Here is a 19,710-nt window from a genome sequence, read left to right as displayed (position 1 = left end):
ATGCTTGACGGCAGAGAATCTGGGCCTCTTTTTCCTTTTGAATGGTGACTCACCCGTCGGCGAAGAAAAATCTTTTATTGTTAGAGCTTTTCTCTTCAGTGAGTTTGGATGATTTATTTACGAAGCCGCAGGCATTCGCGGCTAAACCCTCCCACCGTGTACTGTCATGAATAAAGACGCAGTTGCATCACAGTGGTTTTCATCAGTTTAACACCAAAGGCACACCCAAAGGGGTTTAAAAACAGCACTTGTGGGAAAGATGGCGAGCAGGCTCTTACCTGTCCTTGTCCTGCTTTTAGTGTTTGAATGAGGTTTTGTTATCTCTGCGATTGCTTTCATGGTATCAGTGACGGGAACTGGATACAACCACAAGAGATTTTCTGAGGCAGATGTGCTACTGGAAACGTTATCCCTGCCTCCAACACATACAAAGACATGCACACACAAAAGGAATGTCAGAGCTCAATGAAAAGAGGCTCAACAGCGGGACAGTATATCACTTCCTGTGCTAAACTTGACCTTTGAACCTAAGGTGTACTGATACGTCTGACAGGTGTGGTAGGAAAAGGGCAGAACAAAGAAGCAATTAGACACTGTGTCAGTGACAAATCCATTTCCATAAGATTTCTCACACATGACCACATTTTCATGCACGAGTAGCAAGATAAAAGGCTTGTATAGACCAAAGTCTAGGTCTATTGCAGAATCTCTTTGTTACCTACTTTTCATCAAGCTACATAACTGTTTTCAAAGCTACACTAATCAATATATGTAGAAAAACAACAGATCAAATGGCTGTGTGTAATGTGAATGGTGTTGCTTGTAGTGTAGTAATCTTCTATCATGATACAGGTCATTTCCTATCTCGATAATGATAAATATCACTATATAGCATGTTTTCTGGTAATTCAATAAATAAATTGTCTGTATGAATTAATCACATGGTAAAGCCTATTTTTGTAAACTCCTGTGTGAATTAAATACAGATGAATAGTAATGAGTATCTTTTCATTTTAAGAACTTGAGTGCAAAATAAACACAAGTTTTAAGTGAAATTAGAAAGAAAAAATAAAATAAAAATATATACAATACACATTTTTATATCGTTTTGACGATATATACGTATTGTCATATTGCCCAGCTCTTTGACGAACCCTCAGAGCAATTATCACCTGACTCATTTGACTGCATTTTAGCATCTTTCAGCTCATTATTTTGGTTTTATGGGCTGCAACGTTACTGTTTTGGTTCACTCTCACCATGGTTAGCTAGTAAACATAATGGAATATTAAGCCGTCATTGAGATATTTCACTCAGACTCAAAAAAGTCTCAGTTTGTCGTAGGTTTGTCGAAGTATGATTTAGTTTTGTGCAAAACCGCTCATTGAGCTACATTTCTCATCTTGTACAATATAGGTCACCAACGCTAGCGAGCTAGCTAAGTTAACTATGATCCACGCACAAATGAAACGTTATCTTACATGATGTGTTTTATCCAGCGTTTCCTGGTCTTTTTTCAGCACAGTCCTGCACGGAGTTAACAGCTAACGTTAACTAGCTCTCGTCCTGCTGATGTCAACACAGATTTGTTGTTTGCAATGTAGAATTATCATGGAAAAAAATAGGTTGTGTCCCCTTGACGTGTCGATAGTGAGTTTACTGTGTCCCAAACACATTTTCTATGGTACCCGTGACGGCGGGACGCTGTTGGTCTGTGCCTGTGACGGTACCTGTGGTACTGTAGAAAAACGAGTACCGTCACGTTTTCAGAATTTTGGCTTCGACTTGGTACCAAAGTATCAGTTCCCATGACATCCCTTATAATATGTCAGTGTTATCAATTATAGAATAAATGCAGCTTTAAGTTTTGTCTTATAGAGTTTTTCTCTAGGTGACTCAGGAACAGTGAAAAGGATTGTGAATATGGAAAAAGAATAACAATATTCTAAATAAAATATTGCAAACATAGCGGTAAAAAAGAGGAATATACACAGTCTGAAACAGCTGATGATTAATGAGCAAGAATTCATCAAACTGATTGAAGCTATGAGAGTAAAATAGAAATGAGGTCTGGGAGGGTGAGTCCAAATTTCAAAAAGAAAAGCATCTCCTTCCTCTTTGTTCATAATCAGAGTGTACAGTATTAGTAAGTCTTCATGCATGAGGAGGTGTGTAATCCAGTGTGACATATAGTCTGTCTCTGTGAGGTGCTGTAATGGGATCCGTGAATGGTACAAACGCATGTGTTGTTGTGGTGTGAACAACACTTACATCATGGTGTAGGTGTGTGACAGAGAAGAGCTTTGCTATACAAGAAATGAGGACACTGCATCTGTTCGCTGCTGAAAGTGGGACAGCTTCAATAACTTGCTGCATACATGATATCGGTCCGTTTCTTTTCCTCAGGCGGTACACAAATTTAGTCTCGAGCACAGACTTTCCGTTTGCTACACTCTGTACAGAAGCCTTGGAAATAATTTGCAGGGCAGGGGCATGATGTTGAATTTCTGAGGGCTGTTTCTGTTGATTCAGGGGGAAAATCCATTTTACAGCATGTGCAGCCAGCCAAGTGTCCAATTAGTGCTGTAAAAAAAAAAAAAAAAAAAAAGATTTCCTCATCGAGGCAGAATTGGAATTACATTCTGTGAATTCTGGAGCCGTCCTCGCCAAGGTCTGACACGAGGGAATCAATGACTTCACTGAAATATCAAACTGTGTCATAAATTATAGTGTTTCATTGCCTACAACCTTGATCCGCCGGAGTGAGGCAATTTCGCCGTCTTTGCTGTTGAAGATGAGCCGCGGCACTCCAGCTGCACTCCTGCGGATATTCAAATAATTGCCCTCCGCTCTGTGTGAGAGAGAGAATGAATTTGAATAATGTATTGCAATGGGAGTGAGGCCACAAGGCCTCTGAGGTCGTAAATTCTGCTGCTACATCGGCTCAGCCCACGGGAACGGGAGGCACACAGGGTTGTTTATAAAATGCCCTTGGAAAAATGAGTCTAATCCCCAGCCAAACCGTAAGCCATGGGGAGAGCATTAGATAACCCACAAGCTGCAGAGTAATGAGAGTAATGAGGGAGATGGAGAATCGGAGCCAGGACAGAGAGAATGCATCCATTTATTGGCTGTATGCTCTGATTGCCCAGACCATTTGAGACAAACTGGAGCCTGACACAGTGCTGAAGTCCATTTCGTCTGATCAGCAGCAATAAGCGCTTTCCACAGCCAGTGAGTGCTCCAGGCTGGCCGCAGCCATGTATCATGCACATTGTATAACCTTATGTCTAGTTATCTAGCATCAATTAGAGCTGGGACGATTCACCTATCTCCTGATTCAATACTATCACGATACTTGGGCGCCGATTCAATATGTATTGCGATTCGAAGTATTGTGATTCGATATTACGATTTAACGCAATTTTTGTTAACTTTTTTAACACTAGACCATGGGAAAAAGTTGAATCATACACTTCTAGGGACTTTTACTTTGGAAAATATCAAAATTAATAAAGTAAAAATGTTTGATTTTCTGCATGTATGTAGTCCGAGATGTCCTGAAGTCAAATATATCAGTAATTGTCAGGAATAATTTATTCCCACAATGAAATGAACATGATCGACTGCGACATTTATGTTTAAAATGTGTGCTCCGCTAATAGTAAACGCCCGTGCATATCAAATGCAGTGCTTCCTAAACTAACAGCTAGCCACCAGGGGGCGATCCAGATGTTTTGGGGAGCTGTCCTACCGCTGTGTGTGCACCCTATAGCGCTAGCCTGTGAAAAACCTTCCTGAATGTTATGGCTGCAGAGTAGAAGAGTAATGTTGAATATAAAACTGAATTCAGGTGAAGAAGAACCTAATTTTAAGTCCTATTTTGATGCAAAGATTTGTTAATTAGCAGGAATTTAGCACAAAGTGAAAGTGAAAGTAGTGTAGTGCTCTGTTGATTTAGTTTTGGGTAAAATAGTTTTGATACAATTTTATTTTCTTCTAGGAGATGCACTGTGAATACGGACCAGTCTTATTTTGATGCAAAGATTTGTACATTAGCAGGAGTGTAGTACAAATCATTTTGGCCATAATCAGCAGCCTTAATCTTGTATCTATCTAAGAAAAATCTTCCTTTTTCTCTTTCCCACAATGTGTCTCATGTCACCATCCCACCTCTGTTTTCACACCGCTAACAACTCTACCACCTTGCTAGGTGTGCGTTAGCTGCAATGCAAATGATGCCGCCGTGATAGCTTACACATCTAACAACAGACAGGGCGATGACGCTGCAGCCGAACTCGTGTTCTTTATTCAAACACAACATTTTTCTACATGTACAACATTAATTCACTTTCGGCACGTTATTTGTCACATTGCTCGTGGTGTAAACCACAGCACTACTCCATCACAAAGAAGTACAGAAAAGCAAACAAAGGCTCTTTACTCACAGACAGCATGACAGACCGGCCTACCAGACCAGCCTGTACAAAGCAAGCCCAGATTCCCCAGCTCCCCTTGATGTCTCATTAGCAGCAAAAGCAGGCTTCCTCCTGTTTAGCCAAAAATGAGAGAGGTGGGGGATGTGTGTGTGTGTGTGTGTTTTGGGGGTGTTGTCCTAGAGGGTGCTTTCGCAGAGTGCAGGTGAGCCGCGGGGCTGGCTGGCTGACTGCAGTGTTATTGCGTCCAAAAGGGTTCCTGTAAATGAGGGCTGCCGCTGCATCCCCCCAGCCTTCTTCTGGCAGCCCACCCCATAAAGCCTGGGTGACGGAGCAGGTAATAAAGGGCCTGAACGCAATGAGTCAGCACTTTAGCCTCCATTTAATTTCATCTGAATGCAGCGCTGACCCCCCCACACACACACACTCCTTCCCCACCCCCACCACTACCCCTTCTGTCTCACCATACCACTCCTTTCCGCTTTCTCTCTCTGCAGTAGACTTAACCCATTCCTGCCTCCTGTGTCAGACTTAAATGACTGCATAGCAGTGCTTTCAAACCTGCAGAGCAAACACTGTCCCGTATGTTGTTTTATAAACCGCTTCCCTGTCACCCCTCCGGAAAATGCCAGTAAATCAGGACCATGTGCTTCGAATGTTTCCGTCCTTTGTTGTTTTTGGTATGCAGCCTCTTAAAGTTCGCCGTGCTGACAGTGAGTGTTGGTGAAGCAGAGGCGGGGGCTCGAGAGGGAATGTAGGCCACACATTCCTTTCCTAGGAGCTGTCTGAGCACAAGCAAACGCCGCAGCACAATCAGACCAGGATTTCCGCCATTCCACCGCGTGGGCCAGACTCTCTGAGTTTTCCTCTCACTTTGCACGAACCCGAGGCTCAGATCCCCGCTGTTGCTCGCAGCTCCCAGTCTTGCATGACGTGCGACTTTCCATCCCTAAACAGATCCGTCTCCTTCCATTAAAATGATTGCCTAGCTGTTGCTCTTTGTTCTGCGTCTGGATGATGAATCTTTCCAAACCGGATGCTATTCAAAATGTGTGTCATACCCAAATATGCACACTCAGTCAACTCTGCAGGGTTTGTTTTTATCTCCTGCACCAGTTTGCAGATACTTTTACAATGTGTCCTAGTTCCAGTTTTAACTCTATATGATACAAGATATTTCGTCATGCAGTGCCTAATTATGGCTCGTCCCTGTGCTGTCCCCTCTTCTGCTCCACTGGGCTCTTTCATTTTTATTTATTGTTTGTGCCGTTTCCTGGGAAGGAGGGATGACATTGTCCAGACCTCCTCTCTTCCCGCTTCTCCCCCTCCCATGATAACTCTCTCTTTCCCTTTCTGACTCCCTCTCTTCTTCCTCCTCCCTATTTCCAACTCTCTGCCCTTATGTCTCATGCAGCTGCAGTACAATAACAGTGTTTGAGTGCAATAGTCCAGACAGGACTTTGGTTTAAATAAGCACCCCCGGGGCCACATAATAACCCAGCAACCCCCTGTCCTAGTCTCCTAGTCAGTCCCTCAGCGCTGGGGCCTGCTCCACAACACATTCCTCCTCGTGCACCCTGCCAGCCGCTCAGCCAGCCAGCCAGCCAGCCGGGCAGCCAAACCACCATAGGAAAAATACAGAGCATGGAACTGTGATTCACAGCCCTGATATAGAATATCACCTCCTCCCTTCTCCCCAGTCCAACAGCTGGTTTCCTGGAAGCAGACTTGTGCGGTGGGAGTTCGGGCTGGGAAGGGAAGGCGGTGGACTCGAGGAGGCCTGGACTTCGCTCCTTCAAAGGCCTCTCTGTTCACATCTGCAGCTCCCTGCCGCAATGTTGCAACTTCCACATGTGTTTACGTGAAGGCGAAAACATACATTATAAAAAATAATAAAAAATACAGGGTTTGACGTAATGCAGGTTATCTCATAATGACATCAGTTAGCTGAAGGTCCCTGTGTGTTTGGAGGTGAAAAGGTGAAGTGGAGATGGGAGGGCGCTTTCTCAAGCTGTCAGAGACAGATGACTTGCACACTTTAGGTTCCTTGCATTGTTGGTGTTCTGGGAATTATTAGCTTGTCACTGAATAAGACTGTCAACTAAATGTCTTAACTGTCAATGTAATTGTTAGCGTCTGACTGTGACAATATATCCCTCTGTAACAATGAACCCCGATATATCCAAACGCCAGGGATGGATGTAATGACCAAAAAGGAGTCCGTTAAGGCAAATCTGAGAGATCCCACACATACTGAGATGTTATGTTCAAGTTAACCGTTGTGTTTCTATAGTGTGTGGAGAGCAACCATTTGGCCAAAACAGCACACCACACACTAACAGATCCCATTCATGAACAACAAGAGTCCCGGAAATTTCGTAAAATCTCTCGCGATCGAACGTGACTTTAGTGTAAACAAACATGGCTGATGACGGACAGTCAGAATTAACGATGTGAGTTTTTGTACTACTTTGTACTGAAAATTCACGAAGGATGGATGGATGAAGTCATGGAGACACGTTAAATAAACACTTGCGCTGTTGCCACAAATCAACAAGTTGGTCCTCCATTTCTGAGGTCCATCTTAGTACTACTTTATGCTTTGCCTTTTGCATTAGTTCATGCATTAGCCGTGGTCACCATGACAGCGGTGGTTGTCCTTCCTTCTTCAGTCAGCTTGGTTCCCAATTGGATATCGTTCCTTCCCACGTGACTGCGTCATCGGCTGTCCTCGGGGTTCCCCACACACAACAGGAGATCCGATAGTAAATAATGAACATGATTAATATTTACGATTTGAAATCGGTGCGGCCAGGATGGACTTCCGAGCCGAGGGGATGTAAAAACATTCTTAACAGACCTCACACCACAGGGATATCTGGAAAGATAATCTTTAGAAACATAAAAAAAAATCAGTGCTGACGATTGTCGGGAGGAGGGGAATCAGGCCCAGGTGTAGTGTGTACCCTGTATAAGTTTAAACATGCCACAGAGTCATTGATGCAGGGTTTGAATAGAGTTCCTCTGCATTTTTTACATTTGCAAGTAGAGCGCCCTTAACCTACTTTAGAGAGCATGTCAAGTCATATGTCTGTGTAGCCTTTCCCGTCTACACAATGACCTTCGAGTAGAGGAGAAGAATAGAAGCAGGGCTCACTTCCCTCCTGTGCATGAACAGCCTAATTTAGGAAAGCGTGTCAGCGTGAACCTTTGTCACATTGCCGGGCTCAGAATACCCATTGTTCCCCTGATAGAGTCATTCCACTTAGAAAAAGGCTTTTAAGAGAGCAGAGAATATCCTGCATCCTGCGCCTGCACACATCTGCATTTGTATGCATGCAGCCGGCGAAATTAGTGCACACACACTGGCGAGACCACTCGCTTACACACATGCATGATATGGGGAGATTAAGAATGGAAGTAGGCTAGCATGAGATCATACGTGCTCTGGCTCATTAGGTACATTTAATATAGTCTGCCTGGTAAGCCATCTGTTCCATGCGGATGGTGCCAGATATGATGTGATGCTGGCAGCCATGCTTGTTCCTGTTTACCATTTTGAGAGATGGTTGTTATGTGTTAAGACTATACTCTTAAATATCCTCTCATAAAAAAGTTCAATACGGAACCCAAAGTTTCTATAGCCAAAAAAACAAGGAGCTTTTTGCCACAAAAAGGATTAATATTAGATTTATACAGAAAAATAACCATTGGAAAGTTAGATGAGAAGCTCGATACCACTCCCAAGTCTGTATGATAGCTGGAAACGGTTAGCTTCGCTTAGCACAAAGACTGGAAACATGGGAAAACAGCTAGCCTGACTCTGTCCAAAGGTAACAAAACCCACCTACCAGCACCTCTACAGCTCACTCGTTAAGATGTTATATCTTGTTTGTTGCCTAGCAACTAAATACCCAGGTTATAGTGATGCGCAGATCGGCCCACAACTCTCACCTGAAAAAAAGCAAATTTCAAACTATTCTTTAAAAGGTTCTTTGACTTTTTCTAGTAGAGAGGAGAGCTACAGAGCAGTACCTTGGCAATCTGCGGAAGCCTAATTTCGGCTAAACCAGGTTGGTAGTACTCTTTTATTTTGTCATATTCCTTGCACTTTATCCGTTTCTGTATCTTTAACAAGAACATTGCAAAAGAACATACAGTATGTGACTCGAATTAGCATTAGAGTCGAAGGTGTCCGTTAGATGTCCGTTTAAATGTCAGTTAATGCCTCACACTACGTGATATAGCCTTGATTTTCTGCTTGCCGACACTTTTTGGACCTCCAGTACAAAAGAGGCTGAGGCAAAATCCACGTTGACTCCGTGCTTGCACATCGTTGCACATTGGCGCTAGAGCGCTATGTGTGAACTGTTCAAAGATGCGAGCCGAGAGGTTTGCCGGTCCACGCATTCCAAATATCTAGCATGCTAAATATCTGAACCTGTCGGGGAGTCTGTCAGGAAGCTACAGCCAATGAGAGCGCGAGACACGGGTTGAGGGGAAACTTGTAACAATAGGAACTTACTGTATGTGTTGCATTACGCGAATAACGTCAGTGTCACTTCTTGGGTGTGTTTTAGTGACAAAACGTATTGTCTACACTACATGCCGGTCAGCCATGTAGTGTGAAAACCACAACGACTCGAAGACTTCTGATTACAAGACAGCAAGTTGTGTATTGTGAACAGTACTCTGATCTGATGACTTTGAAAGTCGCATAATGTGAACTTAACTTAATGCTAACTGATAGCTTGCCAAATATTTAACCCTCTAACCAACTGTCAACTGAAATGTCAAACTTCCTGTTGCGTGGATGCTAAGTGGGTTATCTCGCAATTCACTAATGGTACTGTAACGTTACAAAAAATCATCAAGTTTATGTGTATTTGGCTAACTGTTTACGTAACATTTATAGTCCATTATTACAAAGGTTGCATGTTTTTAAGCACAAAGATCTAGCTATGCATGCTACAGTTGATTTTAGGGCATCATCTACGTGTGGCTTCCAGGATATATTCTATATTTTCACAAAAGTGCTAAATGAGATTCAAATGTCAAATTGAGTTTGGTCGGCGTATCAGGAGGTGTTTCGTAAGTCTGTGTCATCGGTATGGCTGTCTGTATTTTCGTGGCGGTGTGTGTGTATGTGTCACTGCAGCAGGATGTATGTGTGTGTGTGTGTGTGTGTGTGTGAATCCGCAGAGACACAAAGCCCCCATGCCTCTTTGCGGTTGCCAGCAGCCCCCCCCCCCTCCTCTCGTCTCTGGCTGGGAAGGTCTTGGGGATTAACTTTCCACTTCTCTGATCCACTTTTCCACAGAGCCAATAGCTATGCAGGTCTGGAAATGTGTTATGTGGCTGGGTGAGACAAAAATCAAGGCCAATTCCAAAATAATTTATGACCCCCGTCTCAAGGTTATTTCTGCTCTTTACCTTTGCTGCCTGTTCATTTCGATGACCTCATCTCCATTATGAATCCTGCTGTAAACAAGGACATCATTTATATTCAGAGGACATTTATTATACAGAAAGCGTGGCTTAGCCTCACTAATACAGTTGTCCAATATATTCCTCACTGTTGCTAGCATTAAAATGCATCTCCCATTTATTACATAAGCTTGTTTTGCATATTTCCATTAAGTTTTTGTATTCACGCTCCGTTCCAAATCACAGTAATTGCTTCCTCCTCTTGCCTCTTTGAGTCTGAAGAGATTACGCTCTGCAGCTGCAAATGATTGTTTTACAATTGGACGGGGAATCCAAAATTAGGATGTGTGAATACATGGTGGCAAAATTGAAGTTTCATACTATAATTTCACCTCCAGCTACCACACTGCGGTTTATTAGCACAGTATATCTCTGATTTCAGGGAGCACTGTAAGATTTCAGCAGAGCGTCGTTCAAACCGCAGGGTAGAGATATAAAATGGGTGAGTCCTTTTAGGAGACGGGAATGAAAGCCTCCCATCAAGGCAGCCAGGGAGGAGGGAGCTGAGGTATTCCTTTGAAGTGGGTGGCTCAGATATTAAATAATTGAGTTGCAGGAGATTAAAGTTTCAGAAGCTAATTTGGCCCCCTCCACGGCCTGTCACTCTGGGGCTCGACGAGTCTGCAGCCTGCAGACGACTGGTGAATAAGTGTGACTCACTTCCTGTGTGTGGCCGGGCTGGAGAAACCCTATATCTGTGGCAGACTGAAACAGGAAGTTCATTCAGGGCACACTATGCGTCTCTGACTCAGAGCGAGGGTGACGCCATTTTTTGCTGTCCGAGTTTTCAGGAATCCAATCCTCCATGTGCTCGAGCAACAAAGAGGCACAGCGAGGTTTCACTTCCCCTCCTTCTTTTTTTCCCTCATAAACACTCAACATAGTTGCTGACAGCTGAACTGTTATGTGGAAAGAAGTTCATTTGCTGATGCAAGAGGAACACGCTGCTTGTGTAAGCCTGGATTTCACTGTTATTTAGATGGGAGGGTTTCGGTTTCAGTCACTGCGTGCTGACGGGGAGGCTGAACCGCCTGGAGGTGAAAGCGCCGTTATTTTCGTCTGGAATGTGCCTCTCAGCTGACATTGAAACCTAATTTTCAAGCACCTTGAGGATGACACTGCCCAAGTCGTAAAGTAATTGATATGTATGAGGGCATATAAACACAAGCACATTGTCTTTGAGGACAAACAACAGACTTTGTGGAAGGAGGTGTAAGGACATGGTGGTGAATTACCGATCCTGCTTCTGTCTCTGTGTGACTTATGCTGGTGCAGCGGCGCCACAGCCGACCTGAAGTCTCCCACGATGACTCAAACCCCCGCGGCGATAATGAAAAAGAACAACTCTGTCTTCCTGCGGCTATAGATTTGCTGGATAATGCCCGGGTGTAAGGGGCTGTAGATTTGTTTTCCTGAGTCTTTAACCTTGCAAAGATGTCAAGATGAATCAGACTTACAGTAGATGTGGCCCAGCTGAGGCCTGAACCGTCTCCATGGCTTTGAAATATGAGACTCAAACGTCTGGTTCTGCTATATGGCTCTGAGCTCACACTCCTGAGCTCGTTTGTTTACAATTCCTCTTTGGAAAATTATTTAACAAAGCAAATATGCGGTATCTACTCAACTTGTATATTCAAATCTGCCCCCAATGACATCGCGTTAGAGCCAACAGCCGGTGTGAACACTTACAGCGTCTAGTATTTGTACTGCTTAGGTTAAAGCTCCTGTCACCTGGGCCAGTAATATGTTTTGACTGTCAATGGTCAGAGTTAGCTCAGGGCGGTGTTGCTATGTTGCCGGGGAAAACAGGCCTCCCGTTGTCATGTGGGCCAGAGGGCTGCTGGGATGGAAAGCCAAAGCCCTGCGGTGAGATCAGTACGTGGAGGAGGACTATGTTTAAGAATGAGCCCCTGTGGGCTGTTTACGCCATGCTGAACCAGCAATACTCTCATCTAGCTGGAGGAAAAACAAATAAAGCTTATAAACTGAAACTAAAAACACATCGTTACTAGTTGCTGTCAGTTGCATCATATACTAAACAAACTGCATGTCGTTTTGTATCGAGTGTGTCTGCAATCTGACAGAAGAAAACATGCTGCAAGATGGAGGCATTTTTATTGAATATGCACATTTTATTGTCCTTGTTTATAAAGCCTCTATTGAAATTATAGGAGATGTTTTGGCGTCTGGCTGAAGAGCTGTTCATATCTGAGTTTGTTGTTTTTGTGTTCAGTGCAACATTCGGTCACAATTTCATCACAGTCCAGTGAAAAAACTTTTTCTGTTATCAGCTTCGAAGACTTATTTTTCTGGTAAGATAATTTCACTTGTTTGCTGTTCGGTTTGCTTCAGTAATTTTCCAGAAATGAGCTGGCACTTAACTAGTTCATTTGGACTTTTTCTGGAAGAAATATATTTGGAGTATTTCTTGCAGTGATGCTGAATGACCTCTACAATGTTATTTAATAGGGCTGTCAAAGTTAACGTGATAATAACACGTTAATGCAAATTTGTTTTAATGCCACTAATTTCTTTAGCGCATTAACGCAATCAATCTTTCGGAAGTTGTAGCGAGCTCAGTTTTAAAGCTAGAGTGAATATGGCATCATATGAAACTAGAAACCCCAAAGGAATCCACTGGTACCAACCATGTCATACTAGCTTGTCACAAAGGAGGTTAAATAACACTCCAAACGCTATCACACTAAATTTTGGCCATTTTCAAAGGGGTCCCTTGACCTCTGACCTCAAGATATGTGAATGAAAATGGGTTCTATGGGTACCCACGAGTCTCCCCTTTACAGACATGCCCACTTTGTGATAATCACATGCAGTTTGGGGCAAGTCATAGTCAAGTCAGCACACTGACACACTGACAGCTGTTGTTATGTTATTGCATGTTATGATTTGCATATTGTTTATGCTAAATGCAGTACCTGTGAGGGTTTCTGGACAATATTTGTCATTGTTTTGTGTTGTTAATTGATTTAAAATAATAAATATATACATACATTTGCATAAAGCAGCATATTTGCCCACTCCCATGATGATAATAGTTTTAAATACTTGAGAAATCTCCCTTTAAGGTACATTTTGAACAGATAAAAAATGTGTGATTAATTTGTGATTAATCGCGAATAACTATTTTAATCAATTGACAGCCCTAGTTTTTAATTACCAGGTTCTACTAATATTTAAGGTTAAAGTCCCAATATCAGTGCTGTGAGAAATGTGTATATACATGAGTACAGATGGTTTCCCTTTTTAAAGGCTTTTATGAAATAAATTCAGGATGAAAAAATACACACAGAGAAGGAATTGGCAGATTGTCACAGACATTTATTCTTTTTCAGGCCAAAACGTTACAACAGCTGCCTAATATCAGTCACCAAGGGAACATCAGCATCATCTCCAGATAAACACACAGTATTATGATTAAAACAACAACCCCAACAACAAACACAGGGGTAGCCTTCAGCGGGAAGCCACGGCTCCTCTGCACCTTCACCCCCCTTCTGTTCATTTTAAGCCCACCTGAGAACTTTAATGTGCCTCACAAAAACACAGCCAAAGGGCGCCGGTGGTGTTTTTCAGCAAAGGCACTTACAACTACCTCTGTCACTTTACCTCTCGCTTTTACTCCACTGAGATAATGTCTTCACTGCCTCGAGGGATGATCTCTAGGATGAACCCTACAGATGAAAGAGAGCAGTGTGACGACAGGTGGAGAAAAAAAAGAGCAAACACGACCTGGCGGGGAGTTTTTAGTGGTGGCAGCTAAACAAAAGGCCCACAGCGACGTAGATCCCTCCCTCCTCTGGTATGGTGGCGATGCATGCTGGAGCTCTGTCTGCGTCTGTGCTCCTGTGCAGACTAGCTCTGCTTTAGCTACAGGCTAGGAGGGAGGAACGGAGGGCAGGGTGTGTCTGCTCACCATGGAAGCAGGTGGGCAGATTGCACTCAGAGGTGTAGGGAGGGAGGTAGAGCAGGTGGTGTAGTGCCCCTGGCTCGCCCTCAGCAGCCACGCAGCGCCAGGTTGACGTGACAACGCCGCTGATGAAATCACACAGACACGTAGCTTAGTGCAGCCAGTAACCTTTTCAACAGGAGAGACAAAGGCATGCCGCGTGAATGTAGAGGGTTGACATGGTTCAAATACGTCCTTTCAGAGCTCCTCTCAATATAACCATCTGTTACAGACGAGCGCCTTTTTCTTATGGGTCTTTCTCAGAAACACCAATATTTGTGTAGCTTTAATATTCATTATGGTGGAAAAAGTATCCAGATCTTTTACATAAGTATCAATAACACACTGTAAAAACCAGGGGTTTCACTTTTATTGGGAAATAGTGGATCATTTTAGTGGGATTCCAACTTGGTTAGAGGAGAAATGTCTCCATGGTGGAACTACTCAAAATTCATGGGAAATGAATGAATAAAAAAAAACATTTAAAAGGAACCCGAAGCCAAAGGGGTTGAGAATCATTGGTTTAAGTCTTTAACAATGTGTTGTATTTCATAAACGTATCCAACGTTTTATATGTAAAATCATAATGTTAAAAGTAACTCGTAGCTAAGGGTTTAATAGGTGTAGAGGAGCGATAATCAAAATATTTCCCTCTGACATGTCACAGATTTAAGAACATAAACTGTATATTTTCCGAGGCAACGCTTCCCTCCTGGTCACTTTACGAGACATTCATTTTTTTCCGAAGGTTGTCCCAGATATCCGGCAATGTTTGATCTAGGCCAGCTCCACAGCAGGGTAGCCAAGGGGAAACCAAGGAGCCAAGTTAACTGGTTCATGTCACTCATCAACTTATTTTAACAGATATAGGTTGCATTTACATGTGGCAAAATAAGGCAGCTACTTCCATGAAGAGTTTCTAGTTGGAAACACTTCATGACCTGTTTTCAGTGACACATCCTCACATCCCAGAGTGATTTTTCTGACACTAAGCAGCTTACTTTATATATATATATATATTCATTTACATTCACTTTTCCATTGCGCCTGCCAGGACAAGAAAGCAGAAGAGAGTGAAGTTCAGGCTGGGGCTAAACAAAGCAGCCGCTGTCATAAGCCATCAAGTTCTAATAAGGCATAACCTAGTCCTGGGTGGGCGAGGGAAGCCGCTGTTTTTCTGCTATTTCCATTTATAGACTGCACCAACGAGCCCCCGGGGAGATTGCTCGCCATGACTCATGTCTCCAGTGCTTCTGGTCCAGACTGCACTCTCTCCCTCCTTCATCATCCCCTAGCACTGCTGCCTTTTTCTACCCCGTAACTGGCTTTGTGTTTTATCTCAACATCCTTATTTTCATTATTTGCTCTGCATTTCTCTGCTTTCATTCATGCAAGATAAAGCCTTGTAAACCTCGACAGAGAGCGTGCAAAGGAAAAAACTAAAAAAAAGATAAAGAGAGGGAGGGAATCAATGGGAGGAGTGAAGCACGAGGGTCAGACCAGCCACTGTAGCTGATGATGAAAGCGATAAGCGGGCTGAATCAGTCCCGTGTAAATAGCAACTACAGTACAGACTACAGGCGGCCATTTCCCAGAACTGTTGTTGTGGTGAAACGGCAGCGTCAATATGGGGGGATGTGTCTGTCTGCCTTTCCCAGCACAGCAGCCTGCAGGCTTTTCACTATCACGTGGTCTGCTTGTCCTCTCCCACCCCTTCCTCCCCCTTTCTTTGGTTATATTCCAGTCACGGCCCCCCTCCCCACCACCACCACCACCACCCCTCTCTTCCTCCACCCTACCCCCCCCCCACCACCACCCCTCTCTTCCTCCACCCTACCCGCCCCGCCCCTCTGTGCTCTGTCAGGTCACCCGCCTTGTTTGTTCAGATGGAACAGAAGAGGAAATGAAAGCTCTGAGTCCACTGTTAACCCATTCCTGGGACTTTGCTCCATTATTGTGTGCATTCCTGCTGTTTTTCAACTCGCTGTTTCCATGCGACGACGATTGTTTGTTTCTATATCAAGAGGCAGTAACCATGTTTGTTATTTTCTGGTATGTTTGGGGGGAAAATAACAGAGGAAAAGCACTAAAAATACATGCAAATCTCAGCTGCTCCAAATACGATACGGTGACAAAGCTGCACCACAGTTGAAGATAATAACCGTGAAAAAGATCAATTCACCTATGTATAGGTTTTACAATTTTGAAATAGATTTTTTTAATGCCAGAATTGATCTATTTGCTTCATTTGAGTTTATGCAGATGTAGAAGGAAGTTACCACTTTTATTGTTGTAGTCTGAGTAACATGAAGTCATATCCGTTTTGTATGTCAAAAGCAAAACAAACCGTTGTCAACCACAGCAAGCCGGGATGAGAAAGTAGAAAAACTGCACCCTTTATTTTAAATCCAGAGTAGTAAACACTACACATACAGTCAAGTATGGAAACCCTTTGGGTTTCACACATTGGCAGGAAAAGCAGAGCTAGACATCATGGCTAAAGCTGCTTGCTAACTCTGTCATGGATAGGAAACGTTATCGTATCGCAACGTGCAAGCTGTCACTTGTATCTCCGTGGTCAAAACGGCCGACGCTACAACTGTAGAGCACCCATATACTGACATTTATGTTAAATAGATTCAAACGGCCCGATGGAGCTGACCATGGATGTATAAAGAGAACGGAGCTGACGGCAGAGCTAGCGACGGACTTGGCGAAGTTAGCGGAAGAATACATGTATGACTACGTCTGGTTTTCAAAATAAGGTGTTAACAAAGGGAGCTGTATATACAAAATACATATATGGAAATATGATTGATTGGATTATAATCTCCAGAGGTATAAAACATTACATGTCCCTTATAAATTCAAAAGAAAAATACCACTAATTTGTGAGGGAAATGTTTTTATTCTTTGATTTTTATAAATTATTCCTGACAATGAGTGATATATTTGACATCAGGACATATCTGACTACATAAATGCTGAAAATCAAACATTTGAATGTATTATTTCAGATATTTTCCAAAGTAAAAGTCCCTAGAAGTGTATAATTCAACTCTTCCCATGGTCTAGTGTTAAAAAAGTTAACAAAAAACGCAATAAATCGTAATATCGGATCGCAATACTTGTAAAATCACAATACTTAAAAATCGCAATACATATTGAATCGGCACCCAAGTATCATGATAGTATCAAATCGGGAGATAGGTGAATCGTCCGAACCCTTATAAAAATACATGCAAATCTCAGCTGCTCCACATACAATACAGTCACAAAGCTGCACCCCAGTTGAAGATAATAACCGTGGTCTACTTAATGTGCAGCTTGGGATATGTATGCATGTATGACTTCACTGGAGAACTGCTGTGTCAGATAAATCCCTCTCTTATTATTTGTAAAGATTCACACTTTCTCAAATGCATATAAGACCTGCTGTGTTTGTACACTGTAATAATGTGTGTATGTGCGTGGGTGCATAGCTTGTGCTCATGCTCCTCCAGTCTGCCACGTTCTTGCTCGGTTACTATGCAACCAGGTCAGAACAACATGGACACCACAGTAGCTGAATGGCCATTTTGGGTAAAAGCACTCTGCAATAATAAACAGCTTCTGGCACTGAGAAGTTGTTTTCCAGCTGCAGATCGGTGCCAAAATACAGAATTAACTGCAATACCATTTACTGCTGTGGAAAAACATCAGCCGTCCAAACCCACATACCTACTGAGGCTTTGAACAGCTTGTAATCCCTCAGCAGCTAGATGGCTCTCAGAAACATGCCAACTCCGGCTGCTGCCAAAGAAATTACTGCGCAGTTATGGTGTTATGTTCGTATAAACTAAAGTGTTCTCTCCTCACTTTGTTGGAGTTTTGCAGGGGACAAAAAAGTAATTACGTGAGCTTAAATGGTCGTTTTTTTTATATCTCAACTTGGCCACAGCTGGCTGTTGTGTTTGCTATGTCTTTACATGGGGAAGATAAGCCTTAGAAGCACAAAACAGCTGCCTTGGATTTTTACAATGTTGGGGCAGGAATTCTTCATGCTTATTTTGAAGTGGCGCCAAAGATATTTGGAGCGATTTTTAGGGGAGATCAAGTGAACTCTACCCTCTCTCAGAGGAAGGGAAGAGAAACGGGAGACGTTGTTGCTGCCAGAATCTCTAAGGCTCAAATTAATTTAGTATTAGACAAAGTGTATGATCAAACATTACCGTATCATTTCTTCACGTGTTTCATCCTAATCCACAAGTTATGTTCTGTCAATTATCTCTTATTGACTTGAATCAATGAAAGCACATGTGAGTACAGCTTGTGCAAACTGTCAAGGTTACAGCTTTTTCCTGAGTTGTGACTATAAGGGCCGTGCTGTGTTAGCCTTGCGCTGACATGTCATCATCATGGCCTCCACGACCACTATGCCAGGTTTCTTGGAATCGCTGGGAACACCACTATTTTCCCTGGCGGCGAGCCACTTTAAACAGATCGGTCACAGAGAGTGTGTTTTGTAATTGAATCAAATAAACAGGATAAGCTGGCCAGTAAACAGTGGAAGGAGGGCAAGGCGTCGCAGGAGATCTCAGGCGTCTCAGGTGCTGCTCCACCCACACCGATGAGGCAGGAGGTTCGTGGAGGTCAGCCACCCTGCTGTCAGTGGCCCCCATGTACTGTAATGTACACAAGATGAACAAGAAGCATGGTGTTACACTTTCATGATACACACACGTGAAATCTTGCAGATGCTATCAGGATTACCTGTCTCATGCACTAATGTCAGGATATAGTGACCGTTATATGAAAATAACTTTTTAAAATCATATTTGCTCCATTTCTTCCCACTGCAGCTTTAAGAGCTGTTGGTACTCAACACACAGACATGAGAGTGGTATGGTATTATGGAACAGAAGAAGACTGTTTCAGAATTATAGGCCTATAGCGTGTTGTGAGGTATACTGTAAATAGGATTTATATTCTGTAGTATTTCTCCAGAATTGTAGGCAATTTAGTCTGGCTCACTTCAGTTAGCTTAAAATAGTATCATGTGATGATTAGTTGCTCATTTTCAGATTCCTGTTTACTCCAGTAAACATCTTTTAGAGGGACTATCACGGAGGATGTGAGCTCCAGTTAAGCTAATTACAGTTTATTTTGCTCTGAGCTCGAGTCAAGATCACTTGGTGAGTGTTTTGAATTCAACCACGGGTTGTTACAGTCGAGTCCCTGTTAGTATCTAATTTAGAGCTCCTTATTGTTGTCCGAGGTACCAGCTGCTGATTTTTAAGTTAGTCGGTAGTATTGAACAAAAGGTTAGAAGTTGGAAGTAAAATCCTGTGATCCTACTGGACAGAATAGAAGGGGTCAGAGGTCACGATCCAGCCTGAGGACACAGAGAAGGTCACCTTTGTGATTTGTGGATAAATACATGATGGTATTGTGCCTTGGGGTGTATCCAGGCAGGACTTCAATCTGCAGCCGTCCCTCCCCCTCTGTGATCAGAGGGCCTGGGCTGTTGTGACTGGGCCAGTCTGACAGATAGACCATGATGAGAGTCAAGGCTGAAAGCCAGGCTCTGTGACTGCAAGGCCAGGCCAGGCCAGGGATGACGCAGGCCCAGGGAAACAGAGAGCACTGTGGACAGCCCTGGCCCCGGCCCTGGGCCCTCCCACCCCCCACCCCAGCCCCTCCTGTGCCTCGGAGCACTTCCTGCCTCTGTCATTCTACCAGCAAATCCAATCCCTGATCAAAGGCCAAGGAGAAAAAAGGGGAAGAGAAGACAGAGAAGTGAAAAGGGCGAGGGAGATTGACGTGCGTGTTGGGGGGAAA

General features: G+C 43.3%; 2 long non-coding RNA genes across 5 annotated transcripts in view; one reads left to right on the top strand and one right to left on the bottom strand.

The window, feature by feature from the left end:
• Positions 1 to 19,710, top strand: part of LOC141774185 (uncharacterized) — a 58,448-nt gene that overhangs the window by 24,435 nt on the left and 14,303 nt on the right. The gene's annotated exons all lie outside the window — the stretch shown is intronic.
• LOC141774186 (uncharacterized) lies at positions 2,454 to 5,670 on the bottom strand. Its single transcript, XR_012595263.1, has 3 exons — positions 4,449 to 5,670; positions 2,749 to 2,851; positions 2,454 to 2,583 (listed from the first exon to the last, which is right to left on the bottom strand). It is a non-coding gene; the product is annotated as an uncharacterized LOC141774186 (long non-coding RNA).

This window comes from Sebastes fasciatus, chromosome 9 (genome assembly GCF_043250625.1).
Source record: "Sebastes fasciatus isolate fSebFas1 chromosome 9, fSebFas1.pri, whole genome shotgun sequence".
NCBI classification, from domain to species: Eukaryota; Metazoa; Chordata; class Actinopteri; order Perciformes; family Sebastidae; genus Sebastes; species Sebastes fasciatus.
This window is presented reverse-complemented; position numbering and strand designations above follow the sequence as displayed.